Here is a 23,581-nt window from a genome sequence, read left to right on the forward strand (position 1 = left end):
TCCTGTCCTATCCTATCCTGTCCTATCCTATCCTATCCTGTCCTATCCTATCCTGTCCTATCCTATCCTGTCCTGTCCTGTCCTGTCCTATCCTGTCCTGTCCTATCCTGTCCTATCCTATCCTGTCCTGTCCTATCCTGTCCTATCCTATCCTATCCTGTCCTATCCTATCCTATCCTATCCTATCCTGTCCTATCCTATCCTGTCCTATCCTATCCTGTCCTGTCCTGTCCTGTCCTGTCCTGTCCTGTCCTGTCCTGTCCTGTCCTATCCTGTCCTGTCCTATCCTGTCCTATCCTATCCTGTCCTGTCCTGTCCTGCCCTGTCCTATCCTGTCCTATCCTATCCTGTCCTATCCTATCCTGTCCTATCCTGTCCTATCCTGTCCTATCCTATCCTATCCTATCCTATCCTATCCTGTCCTATCCTATCCTATCCTGTCCAGATAACACTTTTTATCCCACTATCCTATCCAGATAACACCATTCCCACAAACATACACACTTGGAGTGAACCTTGGAGCTTAGTAAAGAGCAGATGAAGTTTGGAACATCCCATGATGGGATGCCTATTCTAGGATGACTATTTGCTTTTTTTTAAGTGTAGTGTTATATGTTTTATTATATATGCTTATGTTTTATTGCATAAAATATTTTCATTCAAGTAGACATATGTCAGAGATTGCCGGGCTGTAAGTGTAAATGTTCTCTATATACCCATTGATAATATTCTTAAACAGTTTGGGTAAAATAGCTTTACTGCTGACTGATTCAAGAGTGAAGGCTATCAGATTCTATACAAAGACATTTCCTATTGAGTGGAAATATAACTGTCTTACTATAATATTCAAAGGGTCACTCATATCTCATTAACTCTACTGACTACTTGAATTTCTCATTCTTGCATGGGGAAAAACACCAGTTGGAGTTAATAGAAGCAATGCATATATATGAAGAAAAAAAATCAAGCTGAGAGATTTGGCTCTAGCCAGCTCCATATGGACTTTTAATATCCTTTCTCAGTGAAGCGAGGACTCTTTCTTGGGATCCATGACTCTTTTCAGTGGGTTAGTGCTCATCATTACCCAGCACAAGAAAACGTCACAAGGCACATAAAGGTTTGTTTTTGAGAAGCATATGAAGGTTAATTTTGTTGTAAGCATATCTCTGTTACCTTCTTCCTATTCCTGCCACTTCTACCGTGGTTTAGACCTTAATCAGCCCTTCCCAATTAAAATGGCTTATGCATCGGTCTTCCTAACTCATGTTTCTCCCTTCTCCAATCCATCCTCCAAACAGCTGTTAAATTGATATATCTCAGACACCTCTGTGACTGTTCATAAGTGGTCCCCACATATGGAGTTCTGTGCTGGTAAGTATTTAATAACCATATCCCTAGATAAAAAAACATCTACTATGGGATAGACTTTTCATTTAATCTTTATTATTAACATATTCTCCAATACTTTCTTAAGCCTAGACAATCAAGATAACAATGAAGTCCTGGTTTGTAGTATTTGCTGATTTCTGAGATGAAAATGCCCACATTGAAAATTTAACAACAGGCTCCCAAGCCAAGTATGAGCAGACTCCCGCATAACCCTGCCTCTGTCTGGTTTTTTAGTTCCTTCTCCCCTTCCCCTCTAGAATCACCAACTTCCTTCAAAGAAAGGCTCAGGGTCACATTCTATGAAAAGTCTTTCTAGACTCCCCCCAACCGTCCCTAGTTAGAGTGTTCTCAGCATCTTGAAATTCCTTTGTATAATCTATCATAAGATCACAGAACTAGAACAAATTTTTAAAGTAAGCTAGTAAAATCTTCTCATTTTATAATTGAGGAAACAGAGGCCTATGGAAATTAAGTGAGTTGTCCCAGATCATACAGGTAGCAAAGCATCAGGGTCAGTATTTAGACCCTGCACCTCTGGTCCAAATCCAGGATTTTTCTGTTTTTATTTATTTACTATAGACTTTGTATTTACAAATGTAACATGTGGTCTCATAAGAAGGCTCTGTGCTTATGTGGACATGGTTCATTCTTGGGCGTTGACCACAAGAGGGTCCTTTTCTTTTATTGCTTTCTTGTCCTGAAGTTAATTTAGAACAATCTCACACACTCAGATTATATAGTTCATGTTTCTAATTCCTTAAGTGCAGGTAAAAGAGGCTCCTAATTCCTATACAAGCACTTAAGGTGTCAAATGCACATTGCGGTGGGGGAGATTTATGAAACTTTTACTATGTTCCATTCACATGGGAATATAAAGAAAAAAACCCACAGAAATGGTGAAGAAACTGAGTCAAAGAGGAGGAAATTGTTCCCAGATTTGAAACCTGATGGCTTTATGGTAACTAGTTAGGCACTCTATACAAGTGTGATGAATTAATTACTTTATAAATCAACATCTTAAAACCATACAGAAGTTGCTTTTTTTTTTTAAGGGCTAAGAAAGCCTCACAGTATGGCCATGTGACTCAGCCTTTGCACAAAATCTCATTGATAATTTTTAATTAAATATAGTGGGTAGAATTTACAGTGTTATTTTCAGATCCCCATGGACTGCCATACACAAGTGCTTCTGGACTGAGAGCTGGCCTGCTGTTTGTGGATTCTGCTTTTGTATGTATATGAACAATCCATATGAAAACAAAACTAGTGAGATCATTGTACTTGGAAAGGTGCTTGGCAGGATACCCCAGTTAAATAGCATTTTAGAAAGAATAGTGCACATTTTTAGCTCACATTCAGATTCTTCTCTGTGGAACTTAAGCTTGGGGGAAAGAGATTTGGAGGTATAGAGGATAGTTTGCATAAACTACCTGAGGACTGAGTGTAATAGGAAATCTCTATTTATATTCTACATATGTAGCACTAGTCTTATGAAGGTTAACATTTAAATTAGTAATGAGTTCTTGTAAAAATAAGTAATTAGCAATAATGTTAGCATATTCTATAAAGCAGCATATTATGGGGCATGTATCTATGTTTGTACTTAGCTTTTAAGAAAGGTTTGTTTCAAGAAAAGTCCAAAGACCAGTCAGGAAATTCCAGACTACAAGATATTCAAGCTGACATAATACTCAATCTATGATTGCATTTCAATCCATAACTCTGAATAGCTATGCCTCATATTGTGCTCTCTCCTTCCATGTTAATTTTTTTTAATTCTGCTTTTGTCTGTAATGAACTATATATATATATACACATGTATGTGTGTACACACACACACATACATATATGTGTGTATATATACACACAATGTAGGAATATATATATATATATATACATACACACACACACACACACACACACAATATAAGATCTAAGTCCAAAAATCTTCTCAAATGTGGCTGCCCCTCCAATATGGCCATTGTCTCAAAGGAACATAAGGCAGACTAACTACTGAAGTCTATCTACATTGTAGCTTTTTACATTGACCTAAAGACCAACTAAACCAGCACGTTGTTTTGATGTGGGTTTACATATGGGTTGTCTCTTACCCTTGCTTAATACAATTTCCAATAAATTTTTCTTGCTATTTCCAATAAATTTCCAAGAGAATTCTTCTTTTGAATAAACTAGTGAACACATTACATTTTTTCCTTTTTATTATGAACAAAATTATTATCAATAAAACACTTCAGTGTACAGAGTAGAAAAGGACTGTATTCATAATCATGAACTTCTAACCTATAATTTTTTTGTGTGTGTAAAAATTTAACAAGTCAATAATAAACTTGCTCTTTTTGTTTTTGTTCCCTTTCAATTTCTTTTTTGTTTTCAGCTATGTATTTTAAGGCTTTGTTGATGCATTTAAATTGGTCACTGCATTGCTCAGAATTCCAAATTCCTTCAAAGTTTTTTGCCTTTATTATGAGAGATGACTCACAGTGAAGTTTCCTCAGTTCTTTTAACTCCCTGTCACATTTCTGTCTCTTCTCCATACTCCATAAACCAGTTCAGTCTCGCAAGTAACTCATGATTTCCTGGAAATGAGGTAATTTGAAAGAAAACCATACTAGTCTACTTCTGATTGGACACTTCCAAATCTGGAGAAAGAAAATACATAATGAAGGATTGAAACTGCTTTGCGCCAATTAGAAAGATTGTAAGCTTGCCTCACCAGACAATGGTGAGGTAGGATAGGTGTTAAAAGTGGAATTAGGATCAGGACAAGAGAAGCCCACGAGCTTCCACATGTTGCACTCCCTGGCAGAGGCCATTTGAGTGACAGGGGCAGTGCCCTTTCTCATGTGAAAGAATAAAGACCTTTTTTGATCTCAGACTCAGACTCCAAACTTTTTCATCTCACACAATACTATGGTGTTCATCTTGTAAATTGTCTTTCTTGGTTCTATTTATATCTCAATTCATAAAAATGTTTCCAATTTATCTGAATTCTTCTTATGATACAATTTTATCCCATTATATCCATATTCCATAATTCAGCAAGTTACTTCCATTCCTTTGCTGTGATGCAAATATTTTTCTATGTATGAATTTTATTCCTTTGTCTTTGACCTCTGACGGTCAATTGCCTAAGAGTGGTATCACTGGGTCAAAGAATATGCACAGTTTAGTGACTTTTTGCATAATGAATTTATTTTTTGGATCTTACACTTTAAAGGACTTTGAGTAGGCAAAGCACAGGTAAATACTCTCCATTAACAAAGACTAAAACACTAGAACTCCAGGTGAGGAAATAGAAACACACCTAGAAAACAATAGAGCAGTTTAACAGAGGATCAGCCCAACAGGAATAAAATTTAAACCACTGTTGTCCAAACTGAAGGCATAAGTGCAGTGTGTGCCAGAAAGAGCACACGAGAAAATTCTAACACACTGTTGATGAGTCTTAGACTAGGAAAAGACCCCCTCCAGAGCCTGTGCCTCAACTTATTCTCTTCCTACAAGTCAAGAAAATCAGTAGTTTTGATGAACCTTAACATTAGGCGTATGTTCCATGATTTCCTCCCAACAGTATTATGTATTATCAGGTAGTGGAAACAGACATGATGGTGAAAGAAAAGGACATATGTTCATTTTAATTTTAATTTTCCCAAAGTTTTGCTTTGAAATCACTTAATATTTTGGTAAAAATTAATTCAAGTAAATATTTAGTGACCTGTCTACTTTTTTGCCCAACAGTGGGGTAGATCCCAAAGAGGGATAAAGAAGAAATATGTGATGCTGACCCCACCTTCTAGGAATTGCAGTGTCATTGGGGATACAAGACACACACATGTGAAACAGAGAACAATATAAGGGAACACAACACATGATGGTAATTATCAAAAGAGATTACTGCAATGAAATGAAAAGAAGTGTTCATGTCATTCAACTGAGGACACTCTAGACATTAATCAGATGTTAAAAGCAGTTATTTAGCACCATCCGCATTGAGGGACTTGTGGGAAATTACAAAGGAAGGTAAAATTGTACCATGAAGAGCTTACTTTCTAGTCCACTGGAGTCAGAGTAAACACAACAGAGTAAAGACATGAATGATTGAAACATATAAGCAAACCCAGGGAGTCAGGCTACCCAGGGACAAACTCATAGGTTCCAAACTTAGAAGACTATAAGTCACCAACAGCATTAGTATGGGGATCCAAAGGAAAGTGATCATAAAAGTTTTTATATTCTGATAGTTAATTTTTAAGAATAATAAACATAAAATGTCACTTTTTCATTAATTTTTCCATTCCTTAAAATGTGGAAAGTAATGCTTATGGATTAAATAGCTCATTTTAAATGTTATTTGGGATTCATTGAATTAAATAATTCCCTCCCATGGAACAGATATAGTATGTGTAGGAAGGCCATTTCATGATTATCACTAGAGTTGACAAGATCAAGAGAAAAAACTGCAGGAAACATTCCTATTTCAGTAACATCTAAATGAACTTCCACCATTCCTTTATTATTTCATGAGAGAAAGAATTGGAGTTGGGAATTCCTCCAAATGGAAGGAAGCAGGCATTTATTAAACACCTACCATGTGTTAGGCATACTACTAAGGGCCTTTATAGACATTACCTCATTTTATCCTCAGGATGATGCTGGGAGATAGGTAATATTATTATCCCCATTTTATAGTTGAAGGAACTGAGGCAGACAGAGGTTAAGTTACTTTCCCAAGATCACACAACTAGTAAGTGACTAAAGTGGAATTTTAACTCAGATCTCATGGTGAAAATTACTTCCTCGTTTCTTATGGCAACTGTCAATAAATGACCCATAGTGAATGAATTTTCTTTTCTTTCTAACATTAAACATTATTTCATGCTCAGCAGTCTCCACCAACCACAGACATGAGAAGCAACCAAAGGAATAAATATAAGAAACCACTGGGTTCCGGGATGTTCTAAGAATTCATATACATGAAGTTTGAAATGGGAAGACAGCAAACCAGTGTCAAATACCCTGCAATTCTAACAGGGTAAATACTTCTAAGAAATTTCCTTCCCAACCCCCTCCACGCTATTGGGATTTTCTGACATCAGTTTCTATGGCCTAGACTCAAGTTGACAACTATGGAAATCATTCTGACTTAAGAAACCTATGTTGCCAACCAAGTAAGACATACTTTATGTTTAATTTATTTGGATTCTCTTGTTTTCAGACAGCACAAATATGAGATTTGGTCTCTTCCAGCTTGAACATGGAAGTCTGACCATTCTTGCTAGTATTCATTTCCAACAATTAATTCAAAAAATAAACTCGCTAGATGCCTAATACAGTTCCTGGCTCTTTAGGATATAATAAATAAAGACAAGACAAAATCCTCAAAAAGTTGGTTGAGAGAGAAAACAAAAGAGCAAAATTTTCTGCTATATATTAAATAATAGAAGTGTGATCAATTTGTGTTAGAATAATTCATGAAAATTTTGTAGGTTTTGAACTGGGCTTTAAAGGATGGATAGGAAAGGCTACTCCAAGTCAAAGAAAGAGTAAAAGCAAAGACATAACTCACATAGGAGAAAATAAAGAAACTGACTTGACTGGGACAGAGGAGGTAGGTATTGGGAAGCAGAAAGAATAATAATGCTAATAGAACACTATTAACATTATTGTTGGGCAGCTAGGTAGTACAGTGGATAGAGTGTGGGGTTTGGAGTCAGGAAGACTCATTCATCTTCCTGAGTTCAAATTGGACCTCAGATACTTACTAGCTGTGTGATCTTAGACAAGTCACTTAACACTGTTTGCCTCAGTTTTCTCACCTGTAAAATGAGCTGGAGAAGGAAATGACAAAGCACTCCAGTATCTTTGACAAGAAAACTCTAAATGGGGTCATGAAGAGTTGGACATGACTGAACAACAATGAGCATTATTATTCCTATTATTTCTCAATACTTAATGCAAAGAAGAGCTTCCTCTCCAATTATATACTTATAATGATTATACCAGGTTAATAACAAAGAAAAAAATCATTTTCATGAACATACAATGCAAAGATATCTTTGGGGAATGGGAATTTTGTGAAATGACTAAAGTTGAGAGGAGACAGAACCATTACAAAGGAGGTAACTTGAGGCCAATTAGCTAGGGAATTAAAATGGTGATCTAAGAAAGAAACTGACTAGGAATAGAATAAAACAGGAACAGAATATAAGATAAGTTGAAAGGATTTAGTTCATCAGAAGAGGAGCTGAGAAAACAATCTAAAGATGGTGACTATGAATGCATGCTGAGAAACAAATACTAGAAGACTGAAATTTTGTTTTGAGAAGGGAGGGAAAGGAGTACATTGATCATGTTGGTTTGGGGGTGTTATCTGGAAGATCAATTAGATTCGGAATCCAGGAATTACATCCATTCAAATATGAGAGAAAAGAGTCTTCAAAAAGACCAGGAGGGAAAACAAACAAATAAAAACCATGCACATCATATTCAAGTCTAATTTACATTATTAATATTTTCTTCATTACTTTCTTGAGTCTAGAAAATGAACAAAACAATAAATCAAGCTCTAATTTGCAACATTTGACACTGAACATTTAATAATTGTTTTTTGAGAGCCTATTCAAACTGGACCTAGCATGGAGCTAAGGAAAAAAATCAGACTTAATTAGGTTGGCAAAACTGAACTCTGTAAACATACAGGGTGCTAATAATTTGCTGATTTGTATATTTGTTGTTTTTTTTAAAATAAATTCTTATAGATACCTTTTGTTTTATGTTACCATTAGCTTCCCCCAGTGTCTATCACCCATTTACTCCCAGAAAGCTGTCCCATATAACAAATAACATTTAAAAATAGCATTTCTTTAAAGAAAAAAACAAGAAATCAGTATAATTAATTAATACATCAGAAGAGTCTGAAAATATGTGCAATATGCAATACTTGTGGCCCTCCTACTTTTGCAAATTAGTGTGGGGGGGAAGTATCTGCTTGTGTCTCAACTTTTAATGTTTGTTCTTTATAATTTTTCAACATTCACTTGGGGTATGTGTGTGTGTGTGTGTGTTTTCTTCCCACTTATATTGTTGTAGGTCTTGTGTATGTTGTTTGCTTGGCTCTGATTACTTCAGTCTGCATCAGCTAATGTAGATCTTTCCATGCTTCTCTGAGTTTAATACATTCATAATTTCCTACAGTACAGCAATATTCCATTCTATCTACATACTATCGTTTTTTCAACCTTTCTCCAATTGGTGAGCATCTACTTTGTTTCCAATTTTTTGCTATCACAAAAAGTGCTGCTATAAATATTTTGATGTATATGGAAGTTTCCTGTTTATCAATGTTACCATTTTGCTATGAATCCATTAATGAAATCTTTTGGTCAAAGAGTATGAACATTTTAGTTACTTTATTTGTCTGATTCAAAATTATTTTACAAAAATAGTTTTAATAGTTCAAAACTTTACTAATAATGCACCTGTCTACCTGTCTTTCTACAACCCTTCCATCATTGACTATTGCTATCTTTTGTCATCTTTTCCAATTTACTGGGTATGAGATAAAAACCTCAGGGTTGTTTTGATGTGTATTTCTCTTATTGTCAGTAATTTGAAGCATTCTTTTTGAGAATTATTTGTTCATACACTTATCTACTAGGGAATGGCTTTTTGGTTATACAAAATACACAATAGCTTTATTGTATATGCATATGTGTGTGTGTATCAAACACTAATCAAAGAAATTTGATACAAAGATTTTTTCTATTCTACTGCTTTCCTTCTTATTCCAAATACACTAATTTTGTCTTTGCAAAAGCTTAATATATAATCTTTGAGAAACAGTATGGTACAGATAGAAAGTTGGTCTCAGGTCAGAAAGACTTGGATTCAAGTCTCATTTCTGACACATGCTGACTATGTAACCTCGAGTAAAATATTTAACCCCCTGGCATCCCTTTGCAATTCTCTCAGACTGTAAGTTGAAGAATAGTTGCTGGTCTGCATTGGTAGAAGTAGTTTTCTCACCTGGAGTTTCTTACTCCCATAAAACTACAGGTTCAAATATATTTCTGGGTGGATGGGCATACATATCTGACTAAGCATGTAATTTACTTCAGAGAAGAAGAAGAGAACTAGGGCTGTGTTACCAAGATTGATACTTAAAGATGAAGATGTTCTTTAATCCTATGAGTGATAGTGGTAGAAGTGGCCAGATCCCAATGTAGGGAGCCAGTCTCCAGCTGGAGAATGTTTTGTATTCATGTCCCTAAACAATTACTTGTGGATGATGGCGTGATGGGACAAAGTTGTTTCCAGGACCTGATGGGCTTCAGATTTCCTGGTGCAGCTATCTGGCCACCAGCCATATGGAGCATGTGCCTCTCAGACATAGTGAGTGCCTAAGACTAAGCTGGTTGCCATACCCTGTTGACATACTAGCAAGACAAGTCTCCAAATGGGGATGAGGGGAGGTCATTCCCAGAGAAGCGAAGTGTCACTGTATCCTTGTCACAGTTTCTTGCTATTAGAGCAAAGTAAAACCTTTCAAAAATGTTCAATAGTTTTTTAAATGTTCAAGTGTCACATTTCATCCTAATATTGAACTTGATCTAAAAGTATTCTGTTGTTGTGTCTCTAATAGATGGGATGGATAAATAGGCAGCAGAAAGAGACCGGATTTTCCACTTATACTTTCTGCTCCAACCCTGTATTCCTTCATCTGAGATCAGTCCTTTCCCTACATCCAACACACATGCTCTCAACTAGGAGTTAGATACAACAAACTTTCTTGTCAGATGATTCACTAGGTTTCCCTTTGCCTTTTCATTGTTTTGAAATATAAAATGGTTTAGCTATTTTCATTTTCCTAAGTTTTTCTTTTAACATTCATTCAGGTTTCTTAACTTTGTGACCACTCTATGGGTCTTTAAGGAAGTTTTTTGAGAAAAAGTGAGCTGGTTGTCTCCCAGAGAAGGAGGCCAAGGAAGAGACTTTCCTTCCCAGGAAAAAAAAAAAAAACTTTAAAGAAGTGGAAGTGGTCCTTAAGATCCCCAGATTCAATTGTCACAACAACTTCTTACTTACATTTAAAGGCAAAGTATACTAGAGAGAAAGGTGAGGAGGAATGGTTCATCTGTCCCAATTTTCCTCTTCAAATTATTAGGTTTATTCTTGAAGAATCTATGCCACGTATGTAATGTTCGGAATGAATCTGTGATGCAAGCATTAGGTTCGAAGCAACATTAAAGAAAAGCATTTGCCTGGAAATGGTTCCTACTGCACATGCGGAATCAGGCCTGTAGTGAGACCCAGGGGGAAAATGTCTTCCAACTGTGTTGACATTAATGTCAAAATGCTAACCAAATGGGGGAAAATGCATGAAATAAATCCTTTGTTTATAATTGGTTAAACTTCTTTTGGGGGGTAGTATAACTTGTGGAGCAAGTGAGCTTTAGGCAGTAAGAAGGGGCTAGTTGAACACAAGTATCAAGAGACTTTGAAGGGAGTCTAAAATTTTTTGATCTATTATTGGCAATCTTATGAAAATTTACAATCTACAAAGAAGTTTGCCTTAGAAATGCATTTATATGTAGGCTATAAGGACAGAAATATCTTTTAAAATATGGTTTACAACAAATATTGCTATTTTGCATGTGCTTTTAATTTCTTGGGCATCGCTCAGAAGGAAAAGCAAATGATTCAGTTGTATCATATCCCCGGCCATTTTTTTCTAATTTTTTTGTCCAGGTCTGTGATTTCTTTGATTGAAGGAGCTCTCAGTGAGGGAACTCCCATTATGAGAGCAGGGTTGTGACTTCTCTGATACTTATAGTAATTGAGAATTGTCTAGATGTTAAATGCCTTATTCAGTATTACCTAACCATTAAGGGTCAGAGGTCAGATTTCAATCCAGGTTGTCCTGACTCTGTGGACAATCCTCTAGACACTCTGCCAGGTGAATTCATATGTCAGACATCAACAATGATATAAGAGTATATGTTATTCAATTCAAAAGCATTAGAGCAAAGAAGGCAGTAAAAAAAGTTTGATTCTTGAGTGACAAAGTTTAGTATATTATGGGCAATGCTTTATCCCCCTCTCCCCACTTAATAGTATTTTGTTTTTTCCAATTACAAGTAAAGATAGTTTTCAACATTCACTTTTATAAGATTCTGAATTCCAAATTTTTTTCTCTCTCCTTCCCTTCCCTTCCCTTCCCAAGAGAGTAAGCAATCTAATATAGGCTATACATATATAATCATATTTAACATATTTCTACATTAGATATGTTGTGAAAGAAGAATTAGAACAAAAGGGGAAAATCATAAGAAAGGAAAAAAAAGAGAAAAAACAGTATGCTTCTATATGCATTCAGACTCCATAGCTCTTTCTCTAGATGTGGATAGCATTTTTCATCTTGGAACATCTATCATTTTCCTTTTCTATCATATTAGCTAATTTGATATGTGTGAGATGGTACCTCAAAGTTGTTTTAATTTGCATTTTTCTAAGCAATAGTTATTTCAAACAGTTTTTCATATGACTATAGATAACTTTAATTTCTTCCTCTGAAAACTGCCTGTTTATATCCTTTAACCATTTATCAATTGGGGAATGACTTGCATTCTTATAAATTTGACTCCGTTTTCTATATATTTTAGAAATGAGGCCTTTATCAGGGATACTGGCTGTAAAAACTGTTTCCCAAATTTCTGATTTCCTTCTAATCTTGCTTGCATTGGCTTTGTTTGTGCAAAAACTTTGTAATTTAATATAATTAAAATTATCCATTTTGCATTTCATCATTTCATGAAATTTCATAATTTCTGTCTCTTCTTTGGTCATAAATTCTTTCCTTCTCCATAGATCTAACAGGTAAACTATTCCTTACTCTCCTAATTTGCTTATGGTATCACCCTTTATATCTAACTCATATACCCATTTTGACCTTATTTTGGTACAGAATTTAAGATGTTGGTCTACGCCTAGCTTCTGCTATACTATTTTCCAGTTTTCCCAGCAGTTTTTGTTAAATAGTGAGATCTTGCCCCAGAAGCTATAGTCTTTGGGTTTATCAAACAGTGGATTACTATAGTCATTGTCTACTCTCTTGTGTACCTAACCTATTCCATTGATCCACCACTCTATTTCTTAGACAGTAACAAATAGTTTTGATTGGAAGAGGTGAAAACTTCTCAGACTATATCCTAAAATCTAGTAAGGTTTCTTGTGGGAACAGGCCTGAGTTTTGGTCTCCCTCTTCCCCCTTCTTTACTACTGTCAATCAGCATTAAGCCCTTTAGCAGTCTTTAGACCTCCTCCCTTACTTGAGACCTTTCCCCCTCCCTTACTTTAGCATTTGCCAATTAAGAACATGCTTCCCAGTCCTTTGTCTTTTTTGAGCCCAGACTATAAGCCTACCTTCCAGCCAATGGGAACAAGGGACAGTGGTGGGAGGTGACTTGACTGCTTTAGGGTTTAAAAACCTTGCTTTGCTCCATTTTGGAGGCCTCCTTCCTTTGATTCCTCTTGGTGAGGACAATTTTTTCTTGAGGGAACTGAATAAAAGCTTCCTGTCCATCTCCTGTCTACCTCTGATTCTTAATTTTTGGGTAAGCGGTTTTCTGACCCACACAGTTTTTATGATTGCTGCTTTATAATAATAAAGTTTTAGATCTGGAATAGATAGCATGAGCAATACTTTTAACAGCTCTCACATGAAGCCCCTTCTGGCAGCACATTGATCCCTAAGAATCAATTTATTTTAATCATCTCCTCCTCTCTCCTGTCAACACAAATGAAATGTGGAAACATCACAAAGTTGTCCCATACCATGTAGTCCAACTGAGGCACAATCACAGCAAATGAATTGCAACAGTATGTTAGCCACAATTCTAAGAGAACATGGAGAATTAACCCAGGAAAATCAAGCTTTGTCTACAACCTGGGGACTGAAGACAAAACTTCCTTATAGCCAGGCATGGGCTGCTGAAAAAGTTATTATTTCCTGGAGGTTTTGAAAAGAGAATCCATCATCCTTTTGGATAGAAAACAGTTTTAAGCATGATCTTCCTTTAACACAAACAGATTCTAAAGAAGGAATATCAAAGGAAGCTTAATCTAAGATAAAGAGTATTGGACTTGAAGGCAAGAGGTAAATTCCAATTCCACCTCTAATAATTACAAACTGTGTGGCCTTGGTGAAAGCCTTTAACTTTCTTAATGTCTGAATATCAGTTGCCTTATCCTTATCTGTAAGATGGACTGAATAATAATTTTGCTATTTGCCTCAGGGCTTGTTGTGAGGAAAATGCATGATATAAATGTGAGCTATGCTTATTAATAAAGTTCTTTTTGAGCCCTGTGATCCTATGGTGCACTCAACCAGATAGAATTAGTATATGTCACCACAAAATACCATGGTGAACACTTCCTCTTAATACCAACATGCAATGTCTTTCTTTATACTTACTCCATGAATAGAACATAGGTTGCACGGTTCCGATATAGCTCAGGAACCCATTGCTTCCCAGTTTTTGTGTTGGAGATGTTTGAGGTAATCATAAGTATGCAAAAAAAAGGGTTCCACCTAACCCTGTGCCCTATACAAGTAGACCAGACAGGAACCATAAATCAAATTTGCAAAGCATTTAATTAGGACAGAATAGCAAAGTATATAACCTACAAATGAATACAATACACACAATTGCATCCTATTGCAACCCCTCATAAATAAAAGGGGATGATATTCCACAGATTCCCATACTGGTGGGGAACACTCACTCTCTGAGGTGAGAAAGTGTTTCATTATGTCTAGAACATCTCTCACTCTTATAACTTGTGGCAACTTGCGGCAACTTGCAATGCCTTGTTGTTTATTAGCTCCTTCTCTGATTGCTCCCTTTGTGTATTCCTAGAGGCCACCTTGAGGCTGCTTCTCTAGGGTTGCTACAAAGTTATGGACTCCTGCTTTTACATCAACCTGTGCCTAGAAAAGACAACTGCCATAGGTTGTTAGTGGGGTGTTGGTGATGTCACAGAAATATGGAAGCAGTGCCAATGCTTTTGGTTGAGACCATTCCAGGCCAACATGCCTGTGGGACTAATCAACACCTTTTTTAGCTCTTTTGTTCAAAAGGCTTTATCACACTTTGCTGATCAACACTTCTCCTTGGTCTGACTCCCACAGCCATTTGCACCTTGCTATTCCTTGGCTCTGGCTTTTACAACCCCCTTGGCAATAATTCTGTGTTTTCCCTTAGAGGTGTTGCTCCCCCCATCTTGGTAGATATTCACTTCACTTCTGAAGTTATTTACTGCTTCTTCAAGAAGCTACCATTGCCATCTGCCAGAGATGTCTTCTTGTGGGGGACAGCAGTAAGAGAGAAATGGATATCATTATTGCTCTTTTGTGAAAATGCTCTTGGTCAGCATGGCTTGGGATCTGATCACCACATTTTGAGAGAAGAGAAGGGGAAGGAGGACAGGGAGAGAGACAGAGACAGAGGCAGAGAGAGAAAATGAGACAGAGACAGAGAAAGACAGAGAGAGAGATGAATGGATATAGAGATAATAGAGACACTGACATGGATATAGATAGAAATATAGATTTGCCAGGTTGTTAACTTTCTAATTTAAAAATGAACACATGAATATGAAGCTGCATGATGTAGTGTGAAATGCCTGGGATTTAGAGATAGAAGTCCTGGGTTTGAATCCTGATCCTACTGTCAGTTATCTGTTTAACCACAAATCACAATCTCCCTGAACCTCATTTTCCTAATATGGAAAAGGTGGCGATCAGATCTGATGACATCAGGGGTCCCTTCCAGCTCAGAATCTATGATAGAATTTTCCTAATATTGGAATCCTGGGGTCAAGAAAGAGTACGTATTTGGAGCTAACAGTGATTCACTCTGGTGAAATGTATATATTTGAGTTCTTATGGGGATGGAATCTGAACTCCTAAATGGAAAAGAGCATGTCTTTGGGATCTGCACCCCAAAAAGGAAAAAGCCTTAGAGTTTCCCACATGGTCGAAGTCCCTGGCATTCACCTGAGGCAATCAGCCCTCCCCAATTAATTAACATTGTCTTCTCCTGACCCCACTCTAGTCGGCCAGTCCTTAATTCCATCTAGACCTCTTCTCTATTCCCACAGTCTTCCGTATTAAAAAGATCCATCTTGCCTCCATTAAAGTGCTCAGATTCCTTAAGAGTATGACCTATATGGCAGATTTTTAGGATCACACCCATCCTACTTTGTCTTTGGCTGGAAGAAGACTTGGGTCAAATTCATTCAGTCAGGACCTGTGTATCACTATTTCAGGGTCCTAGCATCCCTAAACCTCAACATTTCTATATGAGAAATGTCCCTTTTCAGTAAAGATACGTTAGAAATTGGTGGCCTATCTTGCTCCCAGTGGTGGTCATATTATGTGCGGGAGTAGTGTCATTGGTGTTGCACTCATTGGAAGTCTAAATCAAAAAATGCTTATTAGCAGAGTCCATAAACTTGAAACATGCATGCTTCTTAGATACAAGTGATGCAGTATAGGCTCGGGAAACCCCTTGAACTCTTTATACTTGAACTTGCATTCTCCTGAGGCCATCAGCCTTCCATTATAGCTAAGTCCAAATCTCTGTTACCCTTAACTTAGCCTAGCCTTCCATGGATGGTCTGTTACCTCAGGCTATTTCCCACCCTAGATACCATCTAAATCTCATTTTCTTGATTCCTGCTGTCTGACCTCTAGTTACCTCAGGTATTTACCAATCCAATTATGACCCTCCCAAAATCCCTCCTCTAGACACCCTAGACTACTTAACCCCCTCAGATCCCTCCAGAAGTCTTTCTGTATATAAGATCCATCTTGCCTCCTTGAAGGTGCTCAGATTAAATGTAACTCAGATTCAATCTAGTCCATTTGTCAATACAAACATCACAAATTCTCAGATTCATTAAGAGTCTACCCAATAGAGTGGATCTTTAATACATTTTGATTTTCTTTGGCTGAAAGAAGGCTTGAGTTGAATTCATTTGGGCAGGACCCAGCATGTTGGTATTTGGGGGTCTGGTCTTGAGCACCCTGAAACCTCAATGTGTTGTCAGTCTGTTTCTTAGGATTCTTTTCTGTATGTGTGAAATTAGATCTATCTTAATGAAAGCTCAGGAAGAACACTGTATGTTAACATCCTTAATTATAACACAACATTATAGTATGTTTAGAGGTGACTATAATATAATGTCATACTTTAATTTTGAAAAAAAAACCCAGCACTTTCAAAAATATATACTTTGCCAAACCAGCTTAAAAGGAAAAAAAACTCCACCAAATTTGCTTCCTGAATCTATTTTAGATTACTCAGAAGAAAAATGTGCCCTAATGTTAATGGTCAATAGCTGTAGGCTTTTACTTTGATTTAAAGCTCCACCTTAAATCCAGAGGTTAGTTTTCCTCTGGGTTAAAAATCCCTTATGTAAAATACTTATTGCTAAAGAGATTTATACCACTGAAAGCTTTATCTTTCCATTTTCTGATAAGTTTAATATCAAAAGGAAATAGAAGAACAAGAATAATAATCATTTATACAGCTCTTTGATCAATCAGTCAATTAACAAGAATTTATACCCAGTGGCAAGATGGAGACACAGAAAGAAAAAATGAACAATACTTTCCCTCAAAGGGATTTACATTCAATGGAGGTGATGGGGTATCTGGGGTCTAGATCAATTTGTGAAACCAACTTGTAAAACCAGTCTGTTCAATTGTAACTGCAATTTGTCCTTTCCCACCCTTGAGATCTGCCCCTTCTCCCTATCCCACACTCTACCTAGGCAACACCCTGTGACCCCTTTGTTCTTACTTAATCTCTTCATTTCTTCTGGGCCTGGCCCACACCTCCTTCATCCTTGCCTTTTGTCTCCTTAAGGACCTGGCCCAAATCTTATCTAAACTATCTATTCACATGTTCCTCTTGGTCAGTCCTGATCTTTGTCTATGCACTGAGGCCCCTCCCGTCTGGTCAGCCCTGACAATGGCAGCCCTACCCTTTAAAGGTAAAAGCATGTACCCCTCTCACTTGCAGGTCCCCTAAAGGACTCTTGCCCACTTCTCATGGAAGCATAACAATAAACTTCTACAACTCTCACTCCAATTAAGCCTGAGACCTTGAATTCTTTCCAGACTATATTGCAGGTTTTCTGGTTTTAGACAAGATTATAATTCCTGCTGAACCTATTGGGATCCCGACCCCCATCAGAGGGAAACAGAAATTATAGGTATGCAAACAAAATATATCTGTATCTTTATCTATATTTACAGACACAATAGATAGAAGTTCATTTTGATGGGAATAAATATTAGCAACTGGTGGAATCAGGAAAGTCTTCATATAAAAGGTGATAATAGGATTGTTTTGAAGGAAACTAAAATTTAAAGTTTACAAAGTATTTTATTTATATTATTTAATTTGATTTGATCCTTACAATTATCTATAAGGTAGGCATTCATTTTGGTAACAAAACAATGAAACTTATGATGCCATTACTATTCTTTCCAAGATGGAGGAACATGTTAAATTCAGACTTTATCTTCCAGTTGCCTCCAGTCCAATCCAACCAATGTTTATTGTGCAGCATTACTAAGCATTTTCTTGTAATATTATTTCCATAAGGACTACAACACCTCCAAATTTTAGTAAAGGGACATGAAGGCAGGGCTTGGTTCATCTCAGACAGGCCTGTGTCTCAAGTCACAAATAACATACCCCAGAGGCTTGACAGTTATGAACAAGTACCACAGAATTTCACCCTTGACTCAACTTCCTGTCTGGAGCTAGTCGTCAAAGGGAGGATTTTTGGCAAGGTTTTCAGGGTGGGTCCTGGGAATTCACCAGGCACACAATTAGAACTCATTAACAATAATGGGAGCCGCCCCAAGGTCAGCTTTCTTTCCCAAACCTCCAGGCCATACTCTTGAGCATCAGTGTGTAAACAGTCTTAAAAACTTTTAATAGAAAGATCTGTTGTTTCTCAAATCCTTCCTTGGATGCTTGATTAGTTGTGTGACTCTGGGTAGGTCATTTACCTTTTAAAGTCTGTTTCCATGGGAATGACCATTAAACTCACTGGGTTATTGGGAACATCAAGTGGGATAATATGTGAATTCGTTTCTGAACCTTAAAATCCCATATAAATGCTAATTATGATCATAATTGTTATTGTTGATAGTGATTATTGCTACTATTATTGTTGTCGATAGGACTTGGTAAGGGCCAAGTTAATGGTCTAGCCAAGTTAATCCCCCTAATATAAAGCCCTAGCTTTCTAGAAGGCAATTCTTTTTATTATTCTCGCTGAGAAGGAAAGACCACACCCTATTTGGAAGTCTCCTTTCATTTTTTTTTCCTAAGCTCCTCTGAGTTGACCTGTAGGTAGTTATGAGATTGGAACTAGACATAGAAAATTCCGGGTTCTATTTTGTATTGCAGAGATCCTGGGTGATTTTTAATATTTTCTTCTTGTTTGTTATTAACGGGGTCTCTCCAACATCTGTCATATCTTATTGAAATTCACTGGGTTGAGCACAGCTGCTATTCCATACCAAAGAGGGAGAATGGGGGAAGGGGTGGGGGGAAGGGAAGAGAGGAGAAAAAAAGTGTAAGAAACTGTGACTTGCTGTTGTTGCTTAACTAATGTGTCCTGGGATTTTCTTGGTCTGCCTGAGGCTTCTATTTATCTCAAACCTAGAGTACAGCAGACAGACAGGTGTAACAGCCATAGATTCCAAATACCATTCACAGCAATGTATTTCAGTCATACGATAAACCAAGGGAAAATTATATCTCAACCTTTGAAACACTGTCTCTCCTTTGAAAAGAAATGTTTACAGTGATTGTGTAGCAATTTACTGGGACTTTCTTCCTCCTCCCCTCAAAAGCAAGAAAATCAGCCATCTATAGCACACCATGCCTTCTAAAACGTGCACACATTCATGGAGTGAAATGGTAATCAATGACTACAGGCTATGAGGAAGTTACTGACATTATGGGAGCTGGGAAAAGCTATTAGATTCTGCTAACCACTATTTGTTGTTCTTAGCAACTTTATTTCTTCCCCACTGTAGCACATATTAATCTACAATACATACTCAAATGCATACTTAAAAAGTATTTCCTTTACCTCACAAAAATTTTAAAATAATTTGCAAAATGATCAAGGTCAAATTTTCACATATTTCTTCCTGTGATCATTTTCATAGACATGACCACACTCCAAGTCTTACTCCCCATTCTCACTCTCAATGTACTATTAAAAGGCAAGATCAAAATAGAGAATTTTGGGAAATTCCTGGCACACAGTAAGAGCTTACTAAATTTCATTCATTTTTTTTTCATTCTTTCATTCATTCCCTCAGTTCCTAATTTTAATCCACTTAAAATTCAGGGTTTTCTAAACTTTTTGTATGTCACGGGCGCTTTGGCAGTCTGGTGAAGCCTATGGGAATAATGATTTATATGCATAAAATAAAATGCTTTTAAATGCATGACATAAAACACATAGACTTACCAAGGAAATCAATTATATTTTAATAGTTATCAATATATTTTGGAACAAATTCACAAATCCCAGGTTAAATATGGTGTCACAGACCCCTGATCTAAGTGAAGTAAAGGTTAATGCCATGCATTTTAATATCCCAAATGAGTTTAGCTTACCTTTTTTTTTTTTTTTTGCAGAAATGTAACACCAAAATCAACAGCAGCATTTCTCGTGCTTTCATTGGAGAAATGGAAAAGCATGGAGAAGAGAGGGTCTATAAAATATTTAGGGAGCACTTTAAAAAGAAAAGAAGAGGGATGAGTGGATTACGAATGATCCACAGTAACAGCTAAACTTAAAACCTGAAATGATGATTGAGTTCCAGATTCCAAAGAGTTGAATTATTCCTGTGCCAAGAAATAAAAAGCACTATGAAATACACAGTAAAGTCAAGGCATCCGCTTTGCTATGAAGGATATGAAACTGTCAGAGCATATGTAAGCACCAGAGACAAAATGACTATATATTTTTACTATTTTGAGTAGTCTCCCTTTTCTATTTCTAAGTCAGAAATTTTTACTGATGGGGAAAAGGGGACTTTTCATTAAGAGAATAGATTTAAATAAAGTTTTCTATAGAAGGCACTAAATATTCTTCTTAATTTGACATCACACGGTTTCCTGACACCTTTGTGTATACCTGTCAATGTATTCTCCAGTTTCCCTCATCTTGCTAGGATCATTAGGGGATTCTCTGAAAAATCAGATAGGCAATTAGTGGAAATGCAATCTCAACGCTAGCTGGTCAAAATGGGATCAGCCAACCAAATACATTGGCATCCACATCACATAGCACAGTTATTATCCAGGGTTTTACAGCCTTGGTGGATAAGAATATCTGGTATTGGGGGGGGGGAGGGAGGTGGGAGCAGGGCTCAGGTAGACCATGTAGCTTATGAAAGTTATGAATGAATCCCCTAAACACATATTTCACTCTAGTGAATATTAAAGAAAACAATATTAAGGTTGCTGCTTCAACAAGAATCCACCAGGGAAATCTGATAAATATCTGATTAAATTAGTCTTCTCCATAATTAAATTAAAGTCAAACTTGTTTAACTTTTTGTATGCTTGGTTATCTCTGCACATCCAAAAAGATGTTAATTAGCAACCTAGCTTCTAATGTATTTATACCTGATTTAATAGTCTCCCACTTTATAATGCAAATAAAAAGAGATTTAAAGTTGCATCAGTTCAAAAGTTTTTAAAACTTCTGGGAAGGAAAGAAAAAAAGGAAGAAGGAAGGAAAGAAATTTTTTCCTTGTTCCTCTAAAGTTCAATGGTCATACTTCCTCAACACCTAGAAATGGCCTTGGGTTCTGGAGGAGTATGTATGAGAGCAGAAGGTAAGCACTAGAATTTCCTACCAAACTAGAAAGATTCTGAGTATAGGTCTAAAGCAAAACTGTTTCTGGAGGATAAATCTAGTTCGGTTTAAAGAGGTGTATCTTCAAAAGTTAGAATCACAGTTATGCACACACACAGACACAGAAATATATCTATATATGATATATGTCTACACAATACATACATGTGTATGTATGTATGTATGTCACCACAACTTATGAAGTTCATTTGTTAAAGTGTAATGAGATTATTTTCTTTGCCATGAGTGGGGTGGGTCATAAGGACTATTAACAAAGTCATGATAATATGAAATACAGAAGTATTAATTCCTTACTCCAGATTGATGTCCTCTTGAACACTTTAAAAATATAATGCTGTTATTTAAAAATAGATATCAGGGGCTAGGCTAGGTGGCACAGTGAATAGAGCACTGGCCCTGGAGTCAGGAGGACCTAAGTTCAAATCCAGCCTCAGACACTTAACACTTACTAGCCTGTGACCTTGGGCAAGTCACTTAACCCCAACTGCCCTGCCCTCCCCACTCCAAAAAGCAAAATAAATAAATAAAAATAGAGATATCACAAATGTAATAAAATGTCTGCTTTATGGTATTCCTAGTTTTTGAACAGATATAATAGACTTTAGAAAACTTGTGGGGGCCGAGGCAGAAGAGGTGAAGCTTTTCATGATAGTCTTTTTGATTGAATGGTTATGAGGCAAGAATGATCCATTTTTATTTCATTCCTTCTTTTGGGGTGGGGGATGGGAGTCAGAGGAGCACCCACTGTGTATTCAGACATTGCTGACTTTAATTGTCTAACCTCAGAAATCCTAATTTAAAATCACTCAGAAATCACTAATGGGTGAGCAAAACAAATGCCATGAACCATAAGATCTCCAAAAATGTAATAAAAGTAAGTTTAAATTACTATCTGGCCATTAGAATGGGTGGGGCACAAAGTTAATGTAGTGATACACCGAAAAGGGGGAGTCAGAGACAGTGTCTTCAAAGAAAACTAAATTTTATGTCAGCTTTAAAAAATAAATTTTGTTTTGTTTTAATGAATGTGAAAATAGAGACTAAATCTCAAAAAAAATTTTTAAAAGGCCAGTGTATCTGCTGTATTTCACTAATTCAGAACTAGAAGCCTGAAGCCTTAGTGTAAAGTGCTAATTATAAAGAAATATAATTTTATTAATTTTCAGAACTTTGCATATTATAAAGATATATAAATATATATGGATACAAATAATTACAATTAGCTGATGCAAGAAGTTACAATTTGCAATAGGCCTAGATCAGGTAATAGCATATCACAGAACTAGAAATCATTTAGGAATATTAAAAAAAAAACCCTTTTCATCTTAAAAGAATCCTGTACATTATAAGGGTTCAAATCAATGAGATTTTATTGCAGTTCAGCTAGAAATCTAATGCCAACATTTTTGGTATTTTCCAAATTATCCGTCCTTTCATTTTATAGAGTTTCAAATTAGCCTCTCTCTCTCTATTCCTCTTTCTTTCTGAATTCTCCTCATTCTTTTCCTTTTCTCTATATTTCTCACTAATCTAACCTTTCCAAATAACTTCTACTACCTTTCCAATACCTTAGCCTTCTGACTTGCCTAATGATAATTTAGTCATCACATATTGATTGATGACTTTCTCTATTCAAGACACCTCACTCCCCCTTTCCATTTCATTTTCCTAAAGGCCTCCCCTACATCATCAGTTTATATATAGTTACTGATTGGCTATTAAGTCAATAACCAAGTTAAAGAGAATTGAGCATGGCTCTAGTCCCAAATTCAGAGAGCTAAAAATGGTCCAGGGATCTTTCTATAATTCAAATGCATCATATTATTTATTAATAGTAATAGCTAACACTTATTAGTGCTTTAAGATTTATGCAGCACTTCATTTACATAATATTAATGGAATTTCATAACAACCCTATCTATGAGACAGGTGCTATTGTTAACTCCATTTGACAGACAAGGAATCTGAGAGATATTAAATGACTTGCCCAGGGCCACAAGAACTAGGAAGTATCTGAGGTCAACGTTACTAACTTCAAATGCAGTTCTCTATACCACCAGGACACTTTATTTCTACCCATGGGCACTTTGTGAGCAAGACTTAACTGGGGTTGGATTTGCTATTTGCTTCTAGGCATTAAATTAATATCAAAACTTTGACAAATTGAGAATTGCTTTTGGCC

This window comes from Petaurus breviceps, unplaced genomic scaffold (assembly GCF_028583685.1).
Source record: "Petaurus breviceps papuanus isolate PSGF00001 unplaced genomic scaffold, PetGlider_PUasm1.0 90730, whole genome shotgun sequence".
In the NCBI taxonomy this organism is placed as follows: Eukaryota; Metazoa; Chordata; class Mammalia; order Diprotodontia; family Petauridae; genus Petaurus; species Petaurus breviceps.